Genomic DNA, 8,295 nt, shown 5'->3' with positions numbered 1-8,295 from the left:
AGTTTTGGGGTGTTTGTTATATAGTGATATATAACCAGAACAATGTACTACCCTTAGCCTGACCGGTCACCTGACAATTGCCTGAAATCAGAGGTCATGGTTAGCAAAAATTCTGTAACCAAATCATAATTGATCTAGTGCTGTATACCAGGGACCAGCGATTGGTTTTATTACCTAAATTTAATTCCTTAATACGCCTCCCAGGCAGTTAGCTGATTCAAAATATCACAAAAAGAAATGAGGAGAAGAAGTGAACAACAGAAAAATGCAAACAGCTTAACAACCTGAAAGCCAGAAAAATAAACTTCCAAACTTTCTTAAACAAGACTATAACACTATATAGTGATGGGAATAATTGATGCTCAGTTTAAGTGATACAGAAACAGAAATGAAAGCCAATTCCAAATAAGTTAAAATGGTATGTTATAATCAGTGCGTATAATAAATACCTTATTTAAAATATTTAAGAATAAGAAAGTAAATGTAATGACAAAAAAAGATCCCATTCATAATAGCAATAAAAACCTACATACCTGTGAAAAAACTGATTAGAAATGTGCAGGACCTATAGGAATAAAATTATAATTAAAAAAGAAATGGATAAATAGAAAGAAATAACGAAGATGAGAGATACACTATTGTAAAGACGAGAATTCTCCTAAATTGATTTGTGTTATATCTTCTTTCTTTGACGCCTTCACTTATTATCTCTAGTAATTTTGAGGTGCTCTTCACTTCATTTACAAAACATGGCAGCTTTATTTCTTCCCCCTCTTTATGTATATCTTTCTCTTCTCAAATAGCTTTGTCAGAATTTTTAGAGCTAAGTTAAATAGCGCTGATGATGTGTCCTTGTCTTGCTCCTGTTTCAGATAGGAATAATTCATGTTTCTCCATTAAGTGTAATTTTGACTTTTGGTTTTCAATAAAGCCTTTTTGTCATGTTAAAGAGGCAACCCTTTATTGCTTTTAGAAAGAGTTTCAATGAAGAATTCCCTTTCGGCATTTATGAACATAATTACATATGAATTTTTACAATTTTTTCCAATAATATTGGTTATGCTTGATGACTTGAGCTTTAATAGAAAAAAAACAGAAATCGTTAAAGTATATTCTCCTTTTAAAGTTATAGTATATTTTGATTGCTAAAATCTTATCTAGAATTTTTGCACATCTGTTAATTCATGAGATTACCATATAAACTTCTTTTTTTAAAGATTTTATTTTTTTTCTTTTTCTCCCAAAGCCCCCCGGTACACAGTTATGTATTTTTTAGTTGTGGGTCCTTCTCGTTGTGGCATGTGGGATGCCGCCTCAGCATGGCCTAATGAGCGGTGCCATGTCCGTACCCGGGATCCAAACCAGCGAAACCCAGGGCCGCCAAAGCAGAGCACGCAAACTTAACCATTCGGCCACGGGGCTGGCCCCTAAACTTCTTTTTTGATGTTATTCTTCTTAGACGTGATCAAAAATCTGATTCATCAAAGGAATGAAACAATTTACAAAAAAGGTAACATAAATAGCAACCAAATTTTTTTTTAAAGTCTAACTTCACTAGGAAAAAAAGAAATCCTAAATAAAACCATAATGAGACAGTAAAGTAACAAATTGACAATTTAAAAAATAATCCCAGTTCAGAAAAAAGGAGTAGTGTTCATGCATTGTTGGTGGGAGTACAAATCAGTACAACCTTAAAATCATGTGTACATATCCCAAAGCTAATAAAATCAAAGGGAGAGGGAAGAGGAAGGTAGGATATCAATGATTTTTTGTTTCTTCCTTCTTGTAGTTTCCAAATTCTCTCGTATACACAAATATATTACTTTCATAATATAAATGTGCATATCCAAATTAAAACCACAATAAGTTACCACTACATGCTCACCAGAATGGCTAAAATTGTTGCTGAACAAAAGTGAAGTTCACTTGCCCGATGTGCATAAAGAAGCAGATTAATTACGGCATCAGCCTGTGTGCGGAAAAAGAGATCAGCTTTATTCTGCAAGATTGATCTGCAAGGAGACAGGGGGTGTGTGCCCTCAGATCTGTCTCCCCAATTCAGGATTTGGGGCAAAATTTAAGAGGTTAGGGAGAACAGGATGGCACGCAGAAACACTGGTGGGACAGATTTTGATTGGTGGGCTTCAAGCATTTATGATGAAGTTTTTACGACAGGATTCTAAACATTTACGATAAGGTTCTAAACTTTTATGACAGAGTTCTAAACATTTTTCTGTTAGATTTTTAAAAAACATTTTTCCTTTTTCTCCCAAAGCTCCCTGGTACATAGTTGCATGTTTTTAGTTGTGGGTCTTTCTAGTTATGGCATGTGGGATGCCGCCTCAGCATGGCTTGATGAGCAGTGCCATGTGCATCCCCAGGATCGGAACCAGCAAAACCCTGGCTCGCCGAGCAGAGTGTGCGAGCTTAACCACTCAGCCACAGGACTGGCCCCTAAACATTTCTGATGAGGCAGGGAAGGAATTTTAACATTGGATCCTCCTGAATGAGGGACCCCTCACTTCTGATAAGACTCCGACTTTCAAGTTCCAGTTGTGTCCCAGTCCCTGGGTTCCACGGGATGGAGGAGCTTTGGTTCCGTGATCATTTAAGGTCAAGATTTCTTCTTTTGTGCATTCCCTGGCTAGATGACTTTGCAGATTTCTGAACGGTAATTCTTAGTCACTCTGTCAATAAGAGATGGGGTCAGCTGAACTGGTCCTGGAGGGCCTTGAGTTACAAAATGAAAAAGATTAACAGTATCAAATGTTGTAAGGATGGGGAGTAGCTGGGATTCTCATACATTACTAGTAGGTGTATAAACTGGTTCAACCACTTTGGAAAACCATTTGACAGTTAACTACGAGATCCAAACAGACCCACCAGCAATTCCATTCCTAGGTATACACTCAACAGAAATAGGTGCACACGTTTACCAAAAAACATACGAGAATGTTTGCCACAGCTTTATTTGTAACATCCTCAAACTGGAAATAACCCAAATGTCTGTTAAAGGAGAATGGATAGATTTGGTATATTCAAACAAAAGAGCACTATACTGTAGCGAAAAAAGAACAAATTACTGATGTGTGCAATATGGATGAATCTTGCAGACATTCTGATGAGACAAAGAAGTCAAACATTAAAAAGTGCATATTGATGATTCTATTTATATGAAGTTCAAGAACAGGCAACAATGTTCGTTGGTGATGGTGACTAGCGATCGCTGGGGAGCGGGTGAGCATTGACTAGGAGGGGGCACAGGGGGGCTTTCCAGCTGATGGAAATGGAAACGATCTATTCCGGTCTGGACAGCATCTGCTTTGGTGTTTACATATGTAAATTTTAATCAAGCTTGAGATTTATGCGTTTTAAGTTACACCTCAATAAAAAGGAAAGTAAAAGAGGTGCATACCCTTTAACCTACTTTAATTCTACTTCTAGAAAACTACCTTCAGGAAATAATCTTGCATCCCAGTGCAAAGATTTCTGTACAGAGATGTTCAGTGCAACAATAACGTATCATGTCAAAACCTATAGAGAGTTCTCACTTCAGCAGCATAGACACTAAAATGGGAACAACGCGGAGAAGATTAGCACGGCCCTTGAGCAACGAGGACACGCAAATTTGTGAAGCGTTCCATATTTTTAATTAGGCACATGTGTGTGGTGATGGATTGTAATTAGTCTTTGGGTGGTGAACATGATGTAATCTACACAGGAATTGAAATATAATGATGTACACTGGAAAAAAAATCTTTAGAGAAAACCTCACTGTCCAAAACTAGGGGACTGATTACAGACAATTATGGTACATCCATGTGATGTATTCTGCGGCCGTCAGAACTTAGGATGTATGAGAATGCTTAGTGGCCTGAAAAAATGTTCATATTCACAATAGAAACATATTTAACTAGTAAATAAGTTAAAGGTGCAGAACAGTGTGCACAAGTGGGAGTCCAATTATGTAGGAAACAAAAGTGGGTGAGCACAGGAAAAAACTGGAAAAAACTGACATAACACTGCATTGTCTTTGGCCCTGGAAATATGGGGCATGCATGCAAACGTTTCCCACTAGCATCCCCTTTTTCTAGGATTAGAATTGAGACCTGGGCTGAACTGGCCTCAGTGCTTCCTGATCCCCCGGGCCTCCTTTGTGACTTTTCTTCCTCAGCTTCTAGCAAACAAGCTCGCATTGTGAAATTATTAGGAGGATTGATAGAATCTGCTCTACTGCAGTGGGTTGTCTAAGACTAGAATCCGTCTGTGGGAGCTGGAGTCCCTAAATTCTACTTAAAACTTGAAGAACACTCTAAAATTATTGCTTGTGTTGAGGAGGTAAAACTTTTCCTCTATCCTCTTAGGTTCAGTGTCGGGGGGCTGTGAATTAAACTGACAAAAGACAGATTAGCAAGAAAAAAGACAAACTTTATTCATGTATGACTGTGGGAGCTCACAAAGAAAGTAGCTTGGCTCAATAATTAAAGACAGGGGTTTATATACCTAACCTGATAGGGGAAAGGAAGAGGTGGGAAAAAGGCTTCTACTAGAAGAACAAATGGGTTTCTTTAGGAAAGACAAATGGGCTTTTATGGGAAATAAGACGGTTCGTGATCATGTTTACGTATGTGCAGTTGTCTTCTTCGTCTTCTTCAAGGTCATGAAACTCCCCCAGAAGGGGATCTATGGTAGTTTCTCTCTTGGTCTCCTTCCTGGGAATGAAGTTGCCCAGAATGGATGTATGGCAGTCACTCCCAGAAGTTTCTGCTTTTAGTCAGATAAGGGAGGGTTCTGCATCCGTTGATTTCTCAAATGTCTTCAGCTCAAAATAATTTTTATGCCACTGTAGCATAATTTGGATCCCTTCACTTGCATAGAAAAATAATATTTTGAAATATTATCCACCTTTTCCCTGTTAAACCATAACCCTTTCCTCGTTCACTCTTCCAAGTATTCTGCATTCACTGCCTCAGAGAAAGAATGGCGCTATCTGAAGGCATAAGAAAAAGAAAGTCTTTTGCTGGCTTTTAAAGTCCCAAAGTTGAGGCCTTGTGGGAACAGGAAGGATTCTGGCAAATGGGATGTAGCTAGACTCTTCACTCCCAGGACGGGAGAAGACTGAGGGAAGAGAAGGGAGTGTATGCTGAATGTGCTCCACACTCACCCCAACACCAGGCTGAACCCCAAGGTGGGGGAAAGAATCAGGAATTTTGGAGAAGTTTGAGGATGCTTGGGCTGGAGCCCAAGGTTGGGAAAGACCCCAGAGCAGAAATGACGGAATGGTGTGCTCAGCCCCAGGAACCTGGGGCAGAGGCCTCTTGGGAGTCCCCGTGGTCCAGGTTGTGACAGAGTAACAGAGGTCTTGGGAGCCCCCCAGTTTCCCTCAGCCCAGAGGGCCAGGAGCAGCTGACTGAACTCCCTGGCCCAGAGAAGGACACGGAGATTCCAAGGAGAATCATCAGCTTCAAAGAGGCCTCTGGGATGTGCATAAAAAACTGGAAGAAAATGTGATTCTCTGGGTGATAGAATTTCAGATGACTTGTTTTCTTATTTATAATTTTGTTTGTTTTCCAAACCTTCTACAACGAGCAAGCTTGATAAGTGAAAATAAATTTTTTTAAACTCCAGTCAACAAATATCAATTGAGCAAATACTCTCTGCCAGGCTGTGTGCTAGAGTCTGAAACTGGTGGCCAGATAGCCACTGATGATTATTCCTAAAAGTCTTGTAGATAAGCAATATATCATCAGACTCCCACAAGGTTCCTTACAGACAACATCTCCGATGTTTGGGTCACCAGGGTAGTGGTTGCTTAAGTTGTTTCAGGAGCTGAGAGTCAACTCCTTGTCCAGTTCAAGCTGGTTGAGACCACCAGCCCATCAACTGGGCCTGTGCAAGAGTCCAATAGGTGATCCTTTGACGTCAGGGGAGCCAAAAATTCCACCCTCAGATCATGCTAATGCCACCATTTTGTGAACATGCGTCCTGTGAAGAGCCATGAAGCTTGACCATGCTTGTGTAGATCGCTGATTACCTCACTTTTCCTCACCTGGATCATCTATGTTCACACTTCAGACCACCCTGCCCCTTTAGCCCATGAATCTCTCTGATCCCCATTTTCGGAGAGGCGGATTTCAGACTTGTTCTCTCGTCTCCTTGCTTGGCTGCCTTGTGAATAAACCCTTTTTCTGCTGTAAAATTTGTCACCACAGTGATCAGCATACTGTGTGGTGGGCAAAATGGGCCTGGTTCGGTAACAAGTCCTGTTCGGTAACAAGAAGATTAAGCTAAAGAACACAGGCCTTGTTCTCAAGCTGCTTAGGATCTATGGGAGCAGCAGATGTAAAAATGAGCATTAAATCCTGAGTGTAAGTGCCCAGAAACACACATCTTAAGCTTAAGTCCAAAGGAAGCCCATTTACAGCTGCAGGTTTTCTCATTGCACCCACAAATGTTCTCCATATTTGTCTCAATTGTTTTCTCGATAAAATTGGCAGTTGCACTTTTCTGTTTTCTACTCTTTTTTTAATAAACAGTGATAAATTATTCAAACATATACACAACCTAACACTTCTCTATGACTGCCATAAGACAACTGGAAATGTTGGTTAATTTGCTGATGTACAAAAGCCCAAATCCAGGCTAAAAAGGCAGTTTTGGGGTATTGGTGTATAAATTACAAATGGTGTTCTATAAGATACACATTAAAAAGTCAGGGATGACTTATAATGTGGACTGAACCTGAATCTGGCATGCTGCCACTCCCTAAGTCACTGGCTTATGGGTGATTTTCTATGATCAACTGATCAAGAATTAAAAGCATCTTTTGGTCCATAAATCTATATTTTGGTTAATTTTATGTATCAACATGTCTAGGCCATGGTACCTAGATATTTGGTCAAACATTATTCTAGATGTTGCTGTGAAGGTTTTTTTTTCGGGGGGGAAGCCCTGAGCTAACATCCGCTGCCAATCCTCCTCTTTTTTGCTAAGGAAGATTGGCCCTGAGCTAAGATCCATGCCCATCTTCCTCTACTTTATATGTGGGACGCCTACCACAGCATGGCATGCCAAGCAGTGCCATGTCCGCACCTGGGATCCGAACTGGTGAATCCTGGGCCGCCGAAGCAGAAACGTGCAAACTTAACTGCTGCACCACTGGGCGGCCCCCGCTGTGAGGGTATTTTTAAGATGAGATTAACATTTACAGTAAAGCAGATGGCTCCTCATAATGTAGGTGGGCTCATCCAATCAGTTGAAGGCCTGAATAGAAAGACTGCCCCAAGCAAGAAGGAATTCTGCCAGCAGGTAGCCTTTGGACTCAAATTGCAACTCTTCCCTGAGTCTCCAGCCTGCTGGCCTACCTTGCAGATTTTGGACTAACCAAGCCTCCACAACGGCATGAGCCAATTCCTTAAAATAAGTCTCTCTCTCTCTCTATATATATTTATATATACACACGCATCCTGTCGGTTCTGTTTCTCTGGAGAACCCTAATACAACCTGCAAATATTCATGTTCCATATTTTCCCTCACTAAAGACCCCCAGTGCAAAAGAAGCCTTACTCTCATGCCGCACACCAACACTCAATTTGTGGCTGTTGGTGGTTCTTCCACAGTCAACCAAGAAGGCAGAGGTGGTAAATTATCATCAACATCAGCAGCACTGACTTCCTGCTCTGATGAGGCACAACTCCAACCACCAGTGCCGAGGCCAAGCCATGTGGTTGGAAATCCTGGCTTGAGAGCCCAGAGCCAGCCTTAAATCATTTCAGCACAGATACAACGAGACGTTTTGCTCACCAATTTTTGACTATTAGGTATTATTTTTACATTAGAATTTTAAAAGAAAATCCATGTACATGGTAAAAATAAAATTCAAACAGTAAAAAGTGGCACCAAGTGAAAAATGAATTTTCCTAGTAAGAGCAGCTCAGAAGACAAGGGGGGCCCAGGCCACTTCCTTCTTCTTCTTTTTTTTTTTTTTTTTTTTTTGGTGACTTCTGATATAGCAAAGGAAAAAATGCCAAAGAGAATTACTGTGAGATAATAGAAAAATATATATTGGTCTCTGCCCCCAGTTCCTCACACAGGGCTCTTGAAACCCTTATAATTTCCTGGATGATAAGAGCACTAGGAGCATCTCTTGTTCTAATATTTGGTCTCTGCCCCTGGTTCCTGACACAGGACTTCTGAAACCCTTGTAATTTCCTGGGTGACAGGAGTGTCTTTGTTCTAAGGAAGTGACTCTGGTCACTCCTGGTCACTCCTGGAGGAGGGCTGGCCACGGGAAAG

The 8,295-nt window shown here is 40.6% G+C and overlaps 1 non-coding gene across 1 annotated transcript; it reads left to right on the top strand.

Annotated features, from left to right (window-relative positions):
• The first annotated feature begins 3,543 nt into the window (after window positions 1-3,543).
• Window positions 3,544-3,650, top strand: LOC111775826 (U6 spliceosomal RNA). Its single transcript, XR_002811805.2, has one exon. It is a non-coding gene; the product is annotated as a U6 spliceosomal RNA (small nuclear RNA).
• The last annotated feature ends 4,645 nt before the right edge of the window (window positions 3,651-8,295 follow it).

The sequence above is a fragment of the Equus caballus genome, chromosome 11 (genome assembly GCF_041296265.1).
Source record: "Equus caballus isolate H_3958 breed thoroughbred chromosome 11, TB-T2T, whole genome shotgun sequence".
Classification (NCBI taxonomy): Eukaryota; Metazoa; Chordata; class Mammalia; order Perissodactyla; family Equidae; genus Equus; species Equus caballus.
This window is presented reverse-complemented; position numbering and strand designations above follow the sequence as displayed.